Source organism: Scardinius erythrophthalmus (assembly GCF_964197995.2).
Source record: "Scardinius erythrophthalmus genome assembly, chromosome: 15".
Taxonomy (NCBI): Eukaryota; Metazoa; Chordata; class Actinopteri; order Cypriniformes; family Leuciscidae; genus Scardinius; species Scardinius erythrophthalmus.
The window spans coordinates 8,896,798-8,918,654 of record NC_138235.1 but is presented as its reverse complement, the minus strand read 5'-3'; the positions used below and the strand labels follow the sequence as shown (position 1 = coordinate 8,918,654).

At 33.7% G+C, this 21,857-nt stretch overlaps 1 pseudogene across 1 annotated transcript; it reads left to right on the top strand.

Moving 5' to 3' along the window:
* The first annotated feature begins 12,469 nt into the window (after positions 1-12,469).
* Positions 12,470-13,710, top strand: LOC308703169 (baculoviral IAP repeat-containing protein 2-like; annotated as a pseudogene). Its single transcript has one exon. The product of its transcript is annotated as a baculoviral IAP repeat-containing protein 2-like (transcript).
* The last annotated feature ends 8,147 nt before the right edge of the window (positions 13,711-21,857 follow it).

Sequence of the window (21,857 nt, the reverse complement as noted above, 5' to 3'; positions counted from 1 at the left end):
TTTGGATGGCCAGCGCCATTTTCCCAAAGAATGATCCTTAGAGAGTATCTGTGCCAAATTTCATGCTTCTATACCAATTTGAACGATTCTCTTGAAATATGCCATTAATCTGCTGCACTAATCCTTATCTTTGGACTAAAAACGTTACAGAGATGTCTCATGAGAAAGCTTGAAACAACTTTAACCCTCTGGGGTCTGAGCTGTTTTCTGGGCCCTGGAGGTGTTCTGACATGCTCTGACATTTGTGGTTATTTCTGTTACTTGTGACATTTTCATGGCTAAAGTCTAATTACACTGTATTCAGCACAAACTCTGCTACAATAATATATCAGCAGCATGTATGTAAAAGTTTGTAGTTTTGAGATAATGACATTTATGCGTGGTTTGTGAAAATACAAAAATAAATTCTCACTGAAATAAGGTCATGAAACCCATACTGATTATTTCTTCACAAGACTTTTGAAAATTGTATCACGTAGCCTAGAATATTTGCTCCAAAACGATGTGAGAATCACCCTGACTGCTCATTCAGAGAAGAGAATATATTGATTTAAAAATTTTACGACGTGTTTTGTGTTAGAAAGCAATATGCGAAGGGGCGGATCACCTCATTAATATGAAAGCTTTCCACACCTGAGAAAGACAAAGAACCTCCCTAATGGCCCTATTAGGAGCTTATCAGGGCCCATCATTCTGACCAACCTTGCACAAAGAATGAGGAGATTTAAAAAAGAATGGCTTTTAAAATTGTTTGGATTTATTTACAACACAACATAATCTAAAGATACACAACAAAAAAGCACTTATTGAAGAAAGAGACCTTTGTGCCATTCCTAAAAACATTGTACATACCTTTCATTTTCTAAGGTGTTTGACTTTCACTTTACCATGTTCATGTACAGAGACATGTACTGTCAGGGCCGGCTCTAGCCCTTTGGTTGCCCTAGGCAAGATTGAGTTTTTGCGCCCCCCCCCCCATCCCCCCCGCTCTTTATAAGAAAATAAGAAATAAGAAAATTGATAAGTGTCAAGCCTTTATTTGTTATAATTTTGATGATTATGGCTTACAGCTTATGAAAACCCCAAATTCAAAATCACAGAAAATTAGAATTGATATGAATTTATATGTCATAAGCTGTAAGCCATAACAAAGTCTTGAAATATCTCACTTTGCATGTAATGAGTCTATATAATATATTAGTTTCACCTTATAAGTTGAATAATTGAAATAAATGAACTTTTGCAATATTCTAATTTTTCGAGTTTCACCTGTAGTCACTCCAACACTTCAACAAGCAAAATATTACTTAATGATACACTCTAATAAATTGCACATACAAAAATGCTACAAAGAATGTTCATTGATGAACAAACAAAAATGCTCTAATAGTCACTCCAACACTTCAACAAGCAAATTATGACTTGAAGAATCAACTGTAAATTGTTTATACACAAATTCTACAAAGAATGTTCAAGGATATTTACCAAATTGGATTAATTTAAGCAAATTATGACCATTAAACTGGTTTAACTATACCTTCTACAAACAAATGTGCTATTATGGATCATGTATGTACCACTACAAAATTAAAATATTTAAGTTCTTTTAGTTCTATCTCAAATAATAAAATATTAACAGTTGTTTCTGCCATTTCTATTCACCTTCAAAGTAACTATAGCTAGCAAACTATAGCTTAGTGACAGCAATGAAACGTCCAATATTAGGTGATGTAGGCTACAATACTAAGCAAATTTATTTCATTGGACACCTTAATAGCTAAGATGAGAAGACTTACTCTATACTGAGCTTTATTTTTTATATTCTTCCTTTCTCCGTTTTCGTCCCTGTGCACCAGAGGTTTAGACCGCTTCATTTTCGATCAACGCGCCAGCAGCTGAGCACTTCCCTAACGTAACGTAACGCAACCCTCCCGCCCCCCGCCAATCCAGAAATGGTCGACAAAAATCATAAATTCAATCTAATAATCAGGTTGACAAGTAATTAAACGTGTGGTTGAGGGGGCGCCCTTTGATCATGTTTAATAAAAATGTTTTATTTCGCGTTTCGTTCTAATTTTATGATTAATATGGGAAGTAGAAAGGGCGACACTAGAGTGCGTCCGCGCCCCCAACACATTTGTCGCCCTAGGCAACCGCCTAGTTCGCCTATAGCAATCGCCGGCCCTGTGTACTGTGAATGTTGAAGTCAGCAGGACTCAGTGGCATCTGGGCCCTGAAAAAAAAAAAGTGAACATACTGATATCAAGAGAAAGGCCTGCACGATTTTGGGAATACATTTTAGATTTTTCTTGTTAAAATTGCTTTTTAAAATTCACAGAATACACACACACACTCACACAAATGTTTCCAACAATATATAATGAACACCAGGTTTGTTGTGCCTTGTAGGTATAGGCTATGCGCAGTGCTGCATAAAATAATAACAATATAGCAGCCTATATATATTTTCAAAAAGATTTCAGTAACAACTAAGCTAGAGAAAAATATATTGATTATCATGTTACTTCAAATGTTTCCATTCGTTATGATGATATGAAATGAGATAATAGTAAAAACATGAAGCCGTTTGGAGCGTTTTGCTTTTCCAAAATATGATACATTCAAACGCGATCGCGATCAAAAATATGATACATTAAAACGCGATCGCGATCAAAAATATGATACATTAAAACGCGATTGCGATCAAATATAAAACATTATGGTTAGGCCTACCATATACATAGCCTATCTACGTTTGAGCAGATATCCACAAACACAGTAACAGTAAACACGGGTCTAAATATTATAATATTCACCATATATCTAGCAACAGTTCAACTGCAATGTGAAATTTATGCAACAATAGCAAACTAATATGTAAGAATTTCTTACCTTATCTTTCTTGTCTTCAAATATCGTTCTTCTTCTTCTGATGTAAATCCAATGTAAGCTCAGGCACGTCTTTCAAACTCGACGAAAAGTGAAGTGAAGTGTTTTGTTGTTGAGGTAATGAGGGCGATCGCGTTCCATGTGGAGATTTGCATGTGAATATCTTTTGCGCGAGTGGGCGTGGCCGAATTAAAAATAATTAGGAAGCGTTTGAGAAGCTGGAAATCTTGTTGGTTTTATACAAATTACTTAAACAGAGAATATTTGTTTTCGTTTTGAATCCGATCATTTAAAAGTACACACTTAAATGTTTATAAAGGTGTATGGCTCATAAATGTGTAACAAGTATTCGCTGAGTTTTGTTTCAGTTTATTGACGTGCTCAAGAAAAAAAAGTTCACCGCGACGGAGAGGCAGAACGCACACACTGTTTTTTTTCCTTATTTTACAAAAGCACAATGTTTTGATTTGATTGGAAGTGGACACATACAAAAGTAGAAATACCACAGATTCTTTTTTTATATTTATTTTTTCTGTATGACCATAAATGACGGAGAAATTTAAGTTTAAAGTGCTACAATGTGGAGAAAATCCAGCAAAACGCGCCGGCGCGTTTGTCGACCTCAGAGGGTTAACTATGGGCAGAGCGATGCTAATGATGATGATAATGATGATGATGATTATGGCGATGATGATGATAGTGATGATGATGATGATGATGATGATGATGATGATGGCAGCTCTAATTCCAGATTGACTTCAGTCTCAAGGATATTCAAAGAAACAGTCGTGTCAGATAACAGTGATAAACAAACATGCATATCTTCTGTCTGTCTCTCATTTCTGCTTCCTTGTTCTCTATAACGGTTCTGCGAATGAAACTTCAGTCTAACTGCATTGGTTGTTGATTGGATATTGAGATATGGGCTTGGCTCTGAAAAGTGTATGCAGATGAGCGTGAGTTTGCAGAGGCAGAAAATAGATGATGCTGGATTAGGCTGAATTTTCAATCCATGCCGACTCTAAGACAGTTATTTTTTTATTTCCCCCAGTGATAACTAGAGGCCTCTTCTAGTTCAATCCAAGTTTGCTCAGTGCTTTTTCATGCTATACAACAGATTTATGTGTAAAGTCCCTATATACTGTATGTGATTATAATTTATAGTACTATACTGATGTGCATCTGCATTGTGTGTGATTGTATGCATATATTGCTCTGCATGTCTTTCACTCATATCTCAACACTTATCTGCCCTGTTAGAGATGCAGATGGGTGGAACCGTTATAGAGAACAAGGAAGCAGAAATGAGAGACAGATAGAAGATATGCTTGTTTGTTTATCACTGTTATCTGACACGACTGTTTCTTTGAATAGCCTTGAGACTGAAGTCAATCTGGAATTAGAGCTGCCATCATCACCATCATCATCATCATCATCATCATCATCTTCATCATCACCATCCTCATCACTATCATCATCATCATCATCATCATCACTATCATCATCATCCTCATCACCACCATCATCATCATCACTCTCTGCCTGATCTCAGGTCAGTTCTTTACTGGTCTGTCTGGGTCAAATATCTTATTATTACGATTAAATGACCTTGTGTTTAGCAGGTCTGGTACTTTGTTTCAAAGTGACTGGATGCTCTGGAGGGAGTTTCAATGTTCAAGTGCATGAACCCGAAACAGAAAAAGTCTAATGATTAGAGAATGCCATTCTTGTTTTTTAAAGAAATTTTGGTAACACTTTAGAATAATGGTCCGGCATTAATAAGTAACTGTGCAGGAAGTAATACAGGACTTACGAGTAGTACTACTTTAACACTACAACTACTACTGTTAACTAATATGGAAACAAGCTTAAAGCTGCAGTCCATAACTTTTTTGGGTTAAACATTTCTAAGAGAAACTTGCTGGGCAGACTTTCAGCTGAATTTGCAATTAGTTTTGTTTATAATAATAATTATTTTATTTTATTTCAATGTAAATATTCTTCGGTAACACTTTATAATAACATTCAGTTGTGAGTCATTAATAAGTGGTTAGTTAATGATGAACTAATCATTTACAGAACATTCATAAATGATTAGCAAGTGATATACTAATATTTTATGAATGCTTTGTAAATTCTGTTACAAGTCATTTACAAGTGATTAGTAAATGATTAACTAATTATTTACGAAAATGACTGCATTCATAAATGATTAATAAGTGATATGCTAATTATTGTATGTATGTTTTGTAGATTCAGTTATAAGTCATTTACAATTGATTAGTTAATGATTAACTAATCATTTACAAAACATGAATATGCATATCATAAATGTTTAATAAATAATGTTTTTTTTTTGTATGTATGTAGCAATTAGAGGGTGCACAAAGTGTTGTAAATGTCTTGAATACTCATACAGATCATTTGTAACAGGTAAGTGTAACACATTTACAAGTGATGAATACTTTAAACTTTAGATTAGGGGATGCAGAAAGTGTTGTAAATTATTTTTAACACTTTCTGCATCCCCTAATAATCTAATGATTAGGGGACGCAGAATGTAAACTATTCATTACTTGTAAATGTGTTACATATACATTCGTAGATCTTATGCCTTTTTGATTCTTGAAGTGGTAATCTACATATGATGTGTAACACATTTACAAGTGATGAATAGTTTACACTTTAGATTAGGGGATGCAGAAAGTGTTGTAAATGATTTATTCATGCGTTTACACATCATCTATAACAGGTGTTGAACACTGTTGTGTGCACTGCAGTGTAAGTGCTGACTGGTGAGGGTACAGACAGCTGTCTTCTCTGACACACATGGAGTCTTTAACCACTGTGCACCTGATGTGAGCAAAACATACATTTTTTTTTACATATTTTATTAAACATTTATGAAATGCATAGTCATGTTTTGTAAATGATTAGTTAATCTTTAACTAATTACTTGTAAATGACTTGAAACGAAATTTACAAAACATACATAAAATGTTAGTATATCACTTGCTAATCATTTATGAATGTTTTGTAAATGATTAGTTCATCATTAACTAACCACTTATAAATGACTTACAACTGAACATTATAAACTGAACTTTATTATAAAGTGTTACCCATTTGACTAATATTTAATATTTTAATATAATTACTGCAGAAATGTGCAAAGTTTGCCATCATTCTGATTTGAATTTGCTTTTATCAGTTTGTTAGCATTCAAAGAATGTGCTGCAAATATATAGTGTTTTGCAGATGGTGAAGAATGAATGACAAAAGTGTTCATGAATTTGAGAAAATGTGGTCATTGAATATATTTTGTGTGAAAGCAATGAAAAAGGATTCACAGTTTGTTCTGCATACAGACTTCTGTTTCACTGAATGTATGAAGAGTTTCGACGATGTGACTTCAGTTTTGACCGATGCATGTTAGCAATCAGGGAAAAAAAAGAAAGAAGAGAAACTTTCTCAGGTTTAATTTTCCACACAACTATTTTTAGCCAGTAACAGCTTTTTGTCTTCTTCTTTTTTTCAGTAATGATAGACCAGGGGCCGGTTTCACAAAGCTATTTTAGACCGGTCTATAGTGTTAGACGAGTCTAAAATTCGCTCATAGACTAGTCTAATGCAAGTTAGACTGTTTCACAAAAATAAAGACTGACTTAATTTAGACCAAAAAAGTTAGACACCTTACCCACAGGCTAACTTAGGTCTAAAGGCCCATTCACACCAAGCACGATAACAATAAAGATAACGATAAAGATAACTATATATGCGTCCACACCAACGACCGATAACGGTCTTTTTATTCTAAGCACGCGCGCGCCCGGATGATCCAGATCCATTTTAAATGCGCGAGACCTTTAAATTAGAGTGGATTCTGATTGGCTGTCAGTGTTTTATTGTTCGACAGCTGGAAAAAAATCGTTCTGAAAGTGATCCCAACGATATCGTTCCTCATATCTTTATCGTTATAGTTGTGGTGTGAACTCTGTTATTCTTTAATATGGAGAACGATTTTTAGAATTATATCTTTATCGTTATCTTTATAGTTATCGTCCTTGGTGTGAACATGCCTTAAGACTCTATGTTACCTTGGCAACCAGCAGTAACAATCAGTTACATTACAAACAGCAAAAAGAAAAGGGAAAATGGCTCATAATTTAAACATTTCTTCTTGTTACTACATTCTCCGCTAAATTTCCGAAGTAAAATGTCCTTGTAACTGTTATACTCCTCCAACAAACACATATTTTCCGCTGGGGTAAACTGCACTGAGTGGTTGAATGTGCAATAGAGAGAGGTTATAGTGCAGCATATGTCACTTTGAGTGATTTATGACCCTTAAGCCCCGCCCCCTTTTTGACGTGAGAATTTTCCCACGCTTGCCCCGCCCCTTTTCCAGCAGGGGATTTTTTTCCCACGCTTGCTCCGCCCCTTTTGACCGGTGGCTTTTTTTCCCACGCTTGCTCCTCCCATATGGGCGTGAACAGAACCAGGGAGATATTATAAATTAAATTATATATTTAATAATATAAAACGTTGTATAAAAGTTAAAATACACATGTGTTTAGTGTTCTCACACATTTGTAAAATGTTAAAATGTCAATGAAAAGTTTAAATTGCATTATCTTAAAGCTATCAAAATGTATTAGTATTAAGACATTAAACAAATATTAAAACATATCAAGCGCATAAACACATACGTACATTTAAAAAACTGACTTATGTTTTTACAAGTCCGTTTTGTTGAAAGAAGAACAAAAGTTTTTTTTTTTTATCCGTCTCCAAAGGCTTAGAGCTTTTAACACCAAAAATGACTAAATCCGAAAAAGTGAATAGTTCTATTTTCTAACATACATTTAAAGAAAAAGCTGTACTTTCACAATTACATTGTGTTTAAAGGTTAAAAGTTTAAATTATATTTTCTTAAAGATATCAAAATGTGTTAGTGTTAAAACATCTAAAACAACATTTTAAAGATGTTAAAAGTTTAAATTATATTTTCTTAAAGATATCAAAATGTGTTAGTATTAAAACATCTAAAACAACATTTTAAAGATGTTGAAACATTAATGAAAAAAGTTTAAATTATATTTTCTTAAAGATATCAAAATGTGTTAGTATTAAAACATCTAAAACAACATTTTATGTTAAAACATAAATGTTAAAACATTGAAAAAGCAATAATCAGCTCCGGACCGTGGGAATTTCCCATGGTCCCCTTCCCTACAAACACCCCCACCCCTCCCCACTTCTGGTCAGGTCATGTGACCGTGGGAAATTTTCCCACAATCCACATTAAAACATCTAAAACAACATGTATTAAAATTATATCGAACAAACAGTTCTATTTTCTAATACATTTGAAGAAAAGTTGTACATTCACAATTACATAGTGTTTAAAGGTGTATAAAACATTGTTTAAAGTTTTAAATTATATTTTCTTAAAGATATCTAAATGTGTTAGTATTAAAACATCTAAAACAACATTTTATGTTAAAACATAAATGTTTAAACACTGAAAATCAATGTTCAGTCATTTACAGAAGAGTATAACGGGTTAAGAGAGTTTTTCATTACAAAAAGATAATTTTTAAAAATGTTGAACCATAATCATTTAACTTTCACACATTATTTATAAAACGTTACATTTTACATAAAGTATCTTTAAAAGTGTATATTTTCTTAAAGATATAAAAAAAAATGCGTTAGCATTAAAACGCCTAAAACAACATTTTAAAGATGTTAAAACATTAATGAAAAAGTTTAAATTATATTTTCTTAAAGATATCAAAATGTGATAGTATTAAAACATCTAAAACAACATTTTATGTTAAAACATAAATGTTAAAACATTGAAAAAGCAATATTCACCTCCGGACCGTGGGAATTTCCCATGGTCCCCTTCCCTACAAACATCCCCACCCCTCCCCACTTCTGTATTGTTTAACAGATAACATCATGACAATGTATATTAAAACTTTTTTTAAGAAATGTACAATAAAGACATAATCAGAGATGAGATCAGTGTTTTTTTTGTTTTTTTTTTATTAAAAGAAGACAGATGTCATTTCATTTCATTCATGTATCCATCACTTTTAAAACATTAATGAAATAAGTTAAAATTGCATTTTTCTCTAAAAGAGTTATTAAAAATGAGTTAGCGTTATTTTAAGATGTTAAAAATCAATAATTTACAGAAAAGTAAATGTATCCATCCGCACAGTATTTGTAAAACTGTTACATAAAACACAAACTAGTTTAAAAACATTGTTAAAAAGCCTTACGTTTCACATACCATTTGTTGAAAGAGAGCCAAAAGGTATATCCAAAGGTATATTCCACATCAAATGTATATCGGAAATGTATATCCAAAAGGTATATCCAAGACCAAAGGTTTATCCAACAACAAGGATATATTCATGACCAGAGGTATATCCAAATATATATCCAAAAGGTATATCCAAGACCAAAGGCTTTATCCAACATTAAGGGTATATCCGGATCCATAGGTTTAGAGATTTTATTTCCAAAAGTTGCAAAGTCTCGTGAGGAGCTCAATGAAACACGTCCACATGGTTACATCCCAAAAGTTAGACTGACCTCTGTGACATCTGCCCTGTAGCCACAGGTAGACCACTCCCACCCTAGACCCCTCCCACCCCTAGATACCTCCCACCCCTAGACCCCTCCCACACCATGACCCCTCCTACACTGTAAAAAATTTCTAACCCTCCCAAATCAAAAATTTCAAGTGACCGATAACATCTACATTTTTCAATTGGCCCAAGTGAAATTCTGTAAATTATAAAATTAAATGAACAGATTTTCACTTGGGCCAATTGAAATTTACAGAATTTCACTTGGGCCAATTGAAAAATTTAGATGTTATCGGTCACTTGAAATTTTTGATTTGGGAGGGTTAGAAATTTTTTACAGTGTACATCAAGATCCCTCCCAAGCCAACTATGTATTGGTACCAGATCAGTGAGTTGTTTTTAATTAAAGAAGAGTTTTGTTTTCCACATTAATTTAAAACTCTTTAAAAACAATATATGTATGAAGTTAAAATGCAATGGTTCAGTATTCGTACATTTTATGACGTTATCTGAAAAAAGTTTGAATGTGGCCCTTCACATTCAGATTTAGAAAACCGTTCAAAACAACATCAACAAAAAATAATGTGCAATCATTTTAAAACAAGTTCCATATGATACATCACTCATCGTAGGTAGACACATGAATGAGTATAGATCATGTGTAAACCTGAGTCTCAGCCGCCCCCCCCCCCCTAACACTAAATAACATTTATAAAAAATAAAAGTTGTTTAAAGTTTAAAGTTAATTCATGTTTTAGTTAAGTTATATTCACTAACTTACTGATTTATTCACTCCTTGATAAGATAATCCACCTCACCCAATGGAGAAATCGATCATTGTTTGAGAATGCGTTTTGATGTAAAAAATAATGAATCTGTTCAAAACTATCTGCTTTTAACTTTAAAACCGTGAAACATAAGCGGTAGGCAAACATTTTCCACACACACATGTAACACTTTCACATACAACTTTAATAATAAAATAACTTTAACTTGTAAAATGACACACCTTTAAAATACAAAGGTGTATAGGCTAGTATTTAAAACGCCAGGCCTATCAGAAAAATGTAAACAAGCTAGAATGTCTTTTTACGTATACAGATTTTAAAACACGTAAAAAAAAAAAAAAAAAAAAAAAAAAAAAAAGGTCACCGTTAAATAATTTAAAACAACTTATAGGGTAGAGTGCATTTCACAAATGAGTTTTAAAGATACCGGAAAAAGAAATGGTAAATTATATTTTTAAACAATGTTTCAAACGTGAGCATTTAACATATCGAACAACATCAGTTAAAAAATACGTAAAACGAATAGTTTTTAAGCAAAGCTTTTTAACATTACAATTCACTATAAACTTTTGTTTAGTTCTTAGCTAAAATATATCCTTCACTGTCCATGGAAAGCATAACATGAATGTGAAATCCGGTCTGTGAAGCCAAGTATACGTTGGTAAAAAATACTTATTCAAAACAATGTTTTAAATTTTGTACGTTTTATTTAATTTAGTTATTAATTCAGTATTAGATCTTTTTACTTATGTCTCATTGGAGGCCTCCGGATGACACAGATGTGACGTGACATCACAGTGTTTTCATTAAAGAAGACATATGTGCATTAATTACACTCATTACATATTAAACGTTAAAACAACAGTGAAATAAGTTAAAATTGCATTTTCTCTAAAAGAGTTATTTTAAGATGTTAAAACATTAAAAATACAACGTTCAGTCATATACAGAAAAGTAAAAACAACTTAAGAGAGTTTTTTTTTTTCATTTACAAAAAAAAAAAAAAAAAAAAGATCTAACGTCCATACAGTATTTGTTAAACTTTTACATAAAACACAAACTAGTTTAAAAAGCCTTACGTTTTTACATAACCAATTTTTAAAGACTCAGAGTTTAAAAGATATAAAAGTGTTTCCTTGTGCTGGAGCAGAGTAAAAGAATGTCCACTCACTCCAGAGATTTGCCAGGACTGACACTCTGTGAGGGCTGCACAGAGACCCACGCAAACCCCGCCCCTACCACCTCCCACAACAGGTGGCCCGTGGGAAAACCCAACAGCCCCTTTTCACCTCCCAAACAGAAAACACGACTGGTCACTTCAGAGTCCAAGTTGGAAATGACTACTGAAAGACGGGGCAGTGGGTCAAACAGACTCCGCCCCCTAACACACCCCTCTCAAAGCTGAGAGGCCGACAAAAAAACCTCTCAGTTAGGTTATTTATTTTTCTCATATAGTTATTTCTTTTTTTTATTCTCTATTTTTACAGACCTAAAATCATGATGCTTCAAAGTATGGATTGGAAGTAAATTACCAAAGACACAAACGACTTCAAACATTTATACAGTAGTGTGTTGCAAAAGCAGAATTCTTCTTTAAATAAAGATTTGCCTTTATTCATGCTTTAATTTCTTTAAAACAGTCTGATGACATGCAATATTTCTGTGGTTAATTGATTAGTAATGTTGCGAGAGGTTTCCTCATACGAGTAAAAATGCTTTAGATGTGTTTGTGACAAACCATTGTACTCACTTAGACCTTTTGAAAAACCATTAATACAACTCTTGCTTTACAAAAACTGGTATTACACTAAAACAAGACACAAAATTGTATATTTCATTTACCCCTACAGTTTTTTCTCAGTTAGGCATATAGTTATTTCTTTTTTATAAATTTTTCTAAAATCATGATGCTTCAAAGTATGGATTGGAAGTAAATTACCAAAGACACAAACGACTTCAAACATTTATACAGTAGTGTGTTGCAAAAGCAGAACTCGATCTACTATGCGTTGGGATAATCCAGACATAGCTTTACTAAAAGAAAATATTATGGAAGTCATTTTCAAACTGTGAGTAGGCTATGGTTCAACATGTAATTATATCATATTTTATATATTAATAACGTAGCCATCCTACAGCCCTGCGACACCCGTAACATCGACCACCACGGCATCCGTTTCAGGCCAAATGGAGGAGCGGGTGGGTTACTTAAACCTGGATATGTCTCACCGGGATATGTCTCACCAGCGACCTCCGGCTTGTCACAGTCCTGACATGCGTTGGGAACAGGAACTCCTTGACACCTTTCAAAATTGGTCTCTTGCTACAGTAACTCCAGCCGAGCTTTCCAATGTATCTAACTCGGCAAAGCAACAGTGTGAAGAAAGGTTGCTCACATTTGTCTACTGGCCCTCAAGAATAACTGTTCGACCAGACCAATTGGCTAAGGCTGGTTTTTACTATGTTGGTCGTCGTGATGACGTGAAGTGCTTTTGTTGTGATGGTGGACTCAGATGTTGGGAGCCTGGTGATGATCCATGGGTAGAACATGCCAAGTGGTTTCCAAGATGTGAATACCTGTTGCAAGAAAAGGGCCAAGAGTTTGTTCATCAGATTCAAGCAAGATTTCCAAGACTATTTGAACAGCTATTGACTAATGGAGACAGCAACTCAAGAGAGTTTGTTATTCCACCTGTTGTACACCTGGGTCCTGGAGAAGACCGTTCAGAAGATGCAGTGATGATGAACAATCCTGTGGTGAAGTCTGCTTTAGAGATGGGATTTGAGCGTGGCCTGGTGAAGCAAAATGTTCAAAGCAAATTCTCGCAAGTGGAGAAAATTACAAAACCGTTCAAGAGTTGGTGTCTGTTTTACTAAGTGCAGAAGATGAGAAGAGAGAGGAGGAGCGAGAGCTTCTTGCTGAGGAAATGGCATCAGATGGTTTTACTTTTCTTAAGAAACATCATCATGTCATGTCACAGCAGCTAAAAAGTGTGCAGAGCTTAATGGACCATCTTCTAGAGGAGAACATCATCTCACAGAAAGAGTATGGCATTATTCGTAACTGCACTACAGTCAAGCAGCAGACAGGGCAGCTCATTGAGTTAGTCCTGTCGAAAGGAAATGTGGCAGCAGAGGTCTTCCGCAACTGGATCAAGAAGAATGATGTCTGCCTGCTGAGAGAACTGATGGCCCCGACAAATGAAGCTGCATCACCGAGTCAAGATCTTTCAGACTTGCCTATGGAGGAACAGTTAAGAAGACTTCAAGAGGAGCGCACATGCAAAGTTTGCATGGATAAGGAAGTGAACATTGTCTTCATCCCCTGTGGTCACCTAGTTGTGTGCAAAGAATGTGCGCCTTCTCTGCGCAAGTGCCCCATATGTAGAGGATTGGTCAAAGGCGCTGTCCGTACTTTCCTATTATAAAGTGAAGATATTTATCATCCAAGTAACAACAGTTTTTGGATGTGCAAATTTACACCAACTCTAATTGTTTCACATATAACTGTTGATTGTTAGATGATTTATCTAACAATTGAAATTGACGATAGGTTAAAATATTTTTATTTTTATATGTTCAATATTCCTTTCCCTCCTTTCACGTAAAAATACCACGTATCAACTGTAATTCATTAGCTTAACCATGTTGTTTAGTGACACAGATGGTGTTTTAAAGTTAGTCCGGCTTTACAAGACCGTGATGCATCGCTACGGTGTGACAAATATGTTGATGTGTAAAAAATACACCCAAAGAATTTAGCACAACTATTTACACACATACGAAGTAGGAGAATATCTAACTGTATATTGTAGACTGTGAGCACTCCATTACCCGTTTATTTGGGGGTCAGAGTCATCCTTAGCTCATACGTTTCTTTAATTTGTGCAGGATGTTGAAGTGTTAGTTAAAAAAGGTATTAGTTAATAACAAACAAACAAACATTAAAACAACATGGAACCATGATATTAATATATAAAATATGATATAATTACATGTTGAACCATAGCCTACTCACAGTTTGAAAATGACTTCCATAATATTTTCTTTTAGTAAAGCTATGTCTGGATTATCCCAACGCATAGTAGATCGAGTTCTGCTTTTGCAACACACTACTGTATAAATGTTTGAAGTCGTTTGTGTCTTTGGTAATTTACTTCCAATCCATACTTTGAAGCATCATGATTTTAGAAAAATTTATAAAAAAGAAATAACTATATGCCTAACTGAGAAAAAACTGTAGGGGTAAATGAAATATACAATTTTGTGTCTTGTTTTAGTGTAATACCAGTTTTTGTAAAGCAAGAGTTGTATTAATGGTTTTTCAAAAGGTCTAAGTGAGTACAATGGTTTGTCACAAACACATCTAAAGCGTTTTTACTCGTATGAGGAAACCTCTCGCAACATTACTAATCAATTAACCACAGAAATATTGCATGTCATCAGACTGTTTTAAAGAAATTAAAGCATGAATAAAGGCAAATCTTTATTTAAAGAAGAATTCTGCTTTTGCAACACACTACTGTATAAATGTTTGAAGTCGTTTGTGTCTTTGGTAATTTACTTCCAATCCATACTTTGAAGCATCATGATTTTAGGTCTGTAAAAATAGAGAATAAAAAAAAGAAATAACTATATGAGAAAAATAAATAACCTAACTGAGAGGTTTTTTTGTCGGCCTCTCAGCTTTGAGAGGGGTGTGTTAGGGGGCGGAGTCTGTTTGACCCACTGCCCCGTCTTTCAGTAGTCATTTCCAACTTGGACTCTGAAGTGACCAGTCGTGTTTTCTGTTTGGGAGGTGAAAAGGGGCTGTTGGGTTTTCCCACGGGCCACCTGTTGTGGGAGGTGGTAGGGGCGGGGTTTGCGTGGGTCTCTGTGCAGCCCTCACAGAGTGTCAGTCCTGGCAAATCTCTGGAGTGAGTGGACATTCTTTTACTCTGCTCCAGCACAAGGAAACACTTTTATATCTTTTAAACTCTGAGTCTTTAACAATTGGTTATGTAAAAACGTAAGGCTTTTTAAACTAGTTTGTGTTTTATGTAAAAGTTTAACAAATACTGTATGGACGTTAGATCTTTTTTTTTTTTTTTTTTTTGTAAATGAAAAAAAAAACTCTCTTAAGTTGTTTTTACTTTTCTGTATATGACTGAACGTTGTATTTTTAATGTTTTAACATCTTAAAATAACTCTTTTAGAGAAAATGCAATTTTAACTTATTTCACTGTTGTTTTAACGTTTAATATGTAATGAGTGTAATTAATGCACATATGTCTTCTTTAATGAAAACACTGTGATGTCACGTCACATCTGTGTCATCCGGAGGCCTCCAATGAGACATAAGTAAAAAGATCTAATACTGAATTAATAACTAAATTAAATAAAACGTACAAAATTTAAAACATTGTTTTGAATAAGTATTTTTTACCAACGTATACTTGGCTTCACAGACCGGATTTCACATTCATGTTATGCTTTCCATGGACAGTGAAGGATATATTTTAGCTAAGAACTAAACAAAAGTTTATAGTGAATTGTAATGTTAAAAAGCTTTGCTTAAAAACTATTCGTTTTACGTATTTTTTAACTGATGTTGTTCGATATGTTAAATGCTCACGTTTGAAACATTGTTTAAAAATATAATTTACCATTTCTTTTTCCGGTATCTTTAAAACTCATTTGTGAAATGCACTCTACCCTATAAGTTGTTTTAAATTATTTAACGGTGACCTTTTTTTTTTGTTTGTTTTTTTTTTTTTTTACGTGTTTTAAAATCTGTATACGTAAAAAGACATTCTAGCTTGTTTACATTTTTCTGATAGGCCTGGCGTTTTAAATACTAGCCTATACACCTTTGTATTTTAAAGGTGTGTCATTTTACAAGTTAAAGTTATTTTATTATTAAAGTTGTATGTGAAAGTGTTACATGTGTGTGTGGAAAATGTTTGCCTACCGCTTATGTTTCACGGTTTTAAAGTTAAAAGCAGATAGTTTTGAACAGATTCATTATTTTTTACATCAAAACGCATTCTCAAACAATGATCGATTTCTCCATTGGGTGAGGTGGATTATCTTATCAAGGAGTGAATAAATCAGTAAGTTAGTGAATATAACTTAACTAAAACATGAATTAACTTTAAACTTTAAACAACTTTTATTTTTTATAAATGTTATTTAGTGTTAGGGGGGGGGGGGGGGGGGCTGAGACTCAGGTTTACACATGATCTATACTCATTCATGTGTCTACCTACGATGAGTGATGTATCATATGGAACTTGTTTTAAAATGATTGCACATTATTTTTTGTTGATGTTGTTTTGAACGGTTTTCTAAATCTGAATGTGAAGGGCCACATTCAAACTTTTTTCAGATAACGTCATAAAATGTACGAATACTGAACCATTGCATTTTAACTTCATACATATATTGTTTTTAAAGAGTTTTAAATTAATGTGGAAAACAAAACTCTTCTTTAATTAAAAACAACTCACTGATCTGGTACCAATACATAGTTGGCTTGGGAGGGATCTTGATGTACACTGTAAAAAATTTCTAACCCTCCCAAATCAAAAATTTCAAGTGACCGATAACATCTAAATTTTTCAATTGGCCCAAGTGAAATTCTGTAAATTTCAATTGGCCCAAGTGAAAATCTGTTCATTTAATTTTATAATTTACAGAATTTCACTTGGGCCAATTGAAAAATGTAGATGTTATCGGTCACTTGAAATTTTTGATTTGGGAGGGTTAGAAATTTTTTACAGTGTAGGAGGGGTCATGGTGTGGGAGGGGTCTAGGGGTGGGAGGTATCTAGGGGTGGGAGGGGTCTAGGGTGGGAGTGGTCTACCTGTGGCTACAGGGCAGATGTCACAGAGGTCAGTCTAACTTTTGGGATGTAACCATGTGGACGTGTTTCATTGAGCTCCTCACGAGACTTTGCAACTTTTGGAAATAAAATCTCTAAACCTATGGATCCGGATATACCCTTAATGTTGGATAAAGCCTTTGGTCTTGGATATACCTTTTGGATATATATTTGGATATACCTCTGGTCATGAATATATCCTTGTTGTTGGATAAACCTTTGGTCTTGGATATACCTTTTGGATATACATTTCCGATATACATTTGATGTGGAATATACCTTTGGATATACCTTTTGGCTCTCTTTCAACAAATGGTATGTGAAACGTAAGGCTTTTTAACAATGTTTTTAAACTAGTTTGTGTTTTATGTAACAGTTTTACAAATACTGTGCGGATGGATACATTTACTTTTCTGTAAATTATTGATTTTTAACATCTTAAAATAACGCTAACTCATTTTTAATAACTCTTTTAGAGAAAAATGCAATTTTAACTTATTTCATTAATGTTTTAAAAGTGATGGATACATGAATGAAATGAAATGACATCTGTCTTCTTTTAATAAAAAAAAAAAAAAAAAAAACACTGATCTCATCTCTGATTATGTCTTTATTGTACATTTCTTAAAAAAAGTTTTAATATACATTGTCATGATGTTATCTGTTAAACAATACAGAAGTGGGGAGGGGTGGGGATGTTTGTAGGGAAGGGGACCATGGGAAATTCCCACGGTCCGGAGGTGAATATTGCTTTTTCAATGTTTTAACATTTATGTTTTAACATAAAATGTTGTTTTAGATGTTTTAATACTATCACATTTTGATATCTTTAAGAAAATATAATTTAAACTTTTTCATTAATGTTTTAACATCTTTAAAATGTTGTTTTAGGCGTTTTAATGCTAACGCATTTTTTTTATATATCTTTAAGAAAATATACACTTTTAAAGATACTTTATGTAAAATGTAACGTTTTATAAATAATGTGTGAAAGTTAAATGATTATGGTTCAACATTTTTAAAAATTATCTTTTTGTAATGGAAAACTCTCTTAACCCGTTATACTCTTCTGTAAATGACTGAACATTGATTTTCAGTGTTTAAACATTTATGTTTTAACATAAAATGTTGTTTTAGATGTTTTAATACTAACACATTTAGATATCTTTAAGAAAATATAATTTAAAACTTTAAACAATGTTTTATACACCTTTAAACACTATGTAATTGTGAATGTACAACTTTTCTTCAAATGTATTAGAAAATAGAACTATTTGTTCGATATAATTTTAATACATGTTGTTTTAGATGTTTTAATGTGGATTGTGGGAAAATTTCCCACGGTCACATGACCTGACCAGAAGTGGGGAGGGGTGGGGGTGTTTGTAGGGAAGGGGACCATGGGAAATTCCCACGGTCCGGAGCTGATTATTGCTTTTTCAATGTTTTAACATTTATGTTTTAACATAAAATGTTGTTTTAGATGTTTTAATACTAACACATTTTGATATCTTTAAGAAAATATAATTTAAACTTTTTTCATTAATGTTTCAACATCTTTAAAATGTTGTTTTAGATGTTTTAATACTAACACATTTTGATATCTTTAAGAAAATATAATTTAAACTTTTAACATCTTTAAAATGTTGTTTTAGATGTTTTAACACTAACACATTTTGATATCTTTAAGAAAATATAATTTAAACTTTTAACCTTTAAACACAATGTAATTGTGAAAGTACAGCTTTTTCTTTAAATGTATGTTAGAAAATAGAACTATTCACTTTTTCGGATTTAGTCATTTTTGGTGTTAAAAGCTCTAAGCCTTTGGAGACGGATAAAAAAAAACTTTTGTTCTTCTTTCAACAAAACGGACTTGTAAAAACATAAGTCAGTTTTTTAAATGTACGTATGTGTTTATGCGCTTGATATGTTTTAATATTTGTTTAATGTCTTAATACTAATACATTTTGATAGCTTTAAGATAATGCAATTTAAACTTTTCATTGACATTTTAACATTTTACAAATGTGTGAGAACACTAAACACATGTGTATTTTAACTTTTATACAACGTTTTATATTATTAAATATATAATTTAATTTATAATATCTCCCTGGTTCTGTTCACGCCCATATGGGAGGAGCAAGCGTGGGAAAAAAAGCCACCGGTCAAAAGGGGCGGAGCAAGCGTGGGAAAAAAATCCCCTGCTGGAAAAGGGGCGGGGCAAGCGTGGGAAAATTCTCACGTCAAAAAGGGGGCGGGGCTTAAGGGTCATAAATCACTCAAAGTGACATATGCTGCACTATAACCTCTCTCTTGCAATACTCGATCCGCCATGTTTTTTGTTTTGAAAAGTGTCTTATTTTACCCAGAATGCATTGCAGTGTAGTCTTACTTAAGATAGTCAGAGTCTTAAGTGCTTTGTGCAATGGTCTGATTTAGATGTCTATCTGAAGTCTGACTATCTTCTAAGCCATAGTCAAAGTCTATCTTGAAACCGGCCCCTGTATATCCACTCTAACTAGATAATCTGACATTTAGTATTTTTGTAAATTTGTAAATTAAATTTAGTATTTCAACATTTAGTATTTTTGAGATTGGCAGCTTATAACTGTGCTCGCTTAGCTGATTAACAGAAGTCAATCAGGCTAGTTTCTGCTTTCAGATTGTTATTGTTTAAATATTTTGTGAATTTAAATTTGCCATCATTTAATTGTATTTAATTTGACTATAAACTATTATTGGAGCTCAATAGCAGCTGGACTGAACTGCCAGGAGCCAAACATTCAGATGTGGATGAAAATAAATAAATATATTCATTTATTCAAAGTATGTTTAAACAATTTACAGAAACTAGAAAATTATTGTAATTGTGGAAGGTCACGTGACCTGTTATTAGCAGCTCCTGCCAATGAGCTGAAGATTGAACCCACACACACAGTTTACAGAGCGTGTGTGTGTGTGTGTGTGTGTTTTCCCTCGGTGTTCACCCCACACAACAGGATTTTATGATCATAAATATTCAACATGTTGGATATTTTACAATTTTATTTTACAAATTGATTAGTAACAAGTAACAAACATTTTTCTTTATGATGACATATATATCACCTGATCATCTTTGTTTATGGTTTCTTTTGCAAAAAATGATGTGTTTTGGTAAACACTGTTTCAAAGACAACCATTAACAGAAAAAAATATAAAGAGTCAAACTGCCCAACTAAAGGACACACTGATCACCAAACATGTTCAATAAAACATCAACATCTAAAACTCTGTTAATTCTCAAAAATAACTTCTGTAGATGAATGATAGAAATAAGGTAAAACTGGTTTGCAATAAGAGAGATTTTCAGTTGATTTCATCTAAGGCTGTGTCTGGAAGTCAGTTGTAGTTCTTTTGTTTCTCTTATTTCTGTTAATCTGCTTTTTATCATCAGGTGTCTTCAATAATCGAGCAATCATCACTCAATTAATCACTTAATTATCTCATTAACTCTAACACTGCTTCAGTGTTACTTTTAACACCCTGCTGGTGGTTTTCATATAAACACTGAGCGGTGTTTATTTAAAGGGGTCATATAATGGTACATGCACTTTTACAAGTTGATTGTACTGAAATGTATGTCAAAAGCCATGTACGTCACACGGTCGGACGCCCCTCCCACAATTGTTAATTGACAGCAATGTTTCAACACAGACCCCGCCCTGAGCGAGCTGTCATCATAGTCCGCATTGTTGACACGCTGGAGCAGAATGGCGTCTAAGCGATTGTGGTGTTCTGTTCTTGGGTGTAATAAGGAACACAGCATCATTTTGATGTTCCTAAATCCAAACCGCTGACGACGCAGTGGCTGAGTTTGTTTTCGAAGGGAATATTCCCCACGATCAACGTCAATGCTTTCATGTTTGCGTGAATCATTTCACACACCAGACTGCTTTACAAACGAGGGTAGTATAAAGCTGGTTTTGCTAAGAAGCTGCTCCTGAAAAAGAGCTTCAGCCCTGACAGTTGTAGCTAACACTGCATAGATAATGTTACACATCACTGACAAGCCTACATTTACCGAAAAAAAGTTTTTCATGACCATTAGCTGTAATCAATCTGTCAATGAACTAACGTATACATCAATAAACACATAGCGTTCGTATCTCACTACTCTACCCTGCCAGTACATGCAAAGATAGATCAAAGTGACATTACGTTAACCAACCATTCAGAAACGTCCTGTTCGAGCCTTAATTGTCGAACGTCTTCTGGGCCGTCATCTTGTTCCGGGTCCGACTCTGGTTCAAATTGATTCGGTTGCACAGATGTCCTCAGAGACTCCCGCTGCCATTCTTTCTCCAAAATATACCCTCAACTGTTGTCAAGGCAACACTCAACGTGTGTTGTGGCAAAACGCCCCACAGAACAGAGGGGCGGGGTGAGCAAAGCTCATTATCATTTACAGACACATGCACTTAAACACATGCACTGTTTTTGACCACGTAAAATTAGTGTTTTCTTAAAATACTAATGAGAATTTTTAATTAAAGTATATTACAAACTTTTCATTTAGACCCTAAAGAATCATATTAACTTGTACAAAAATGGCATTATATGACCCCTTTAACACCGGGGAATTTACTGTGTGTGTGTATGTGTACAATTGAATGCATGAATAGAGTCACAAATGATTTGCTCTTATCATCCGATCGTGGTTGTGTC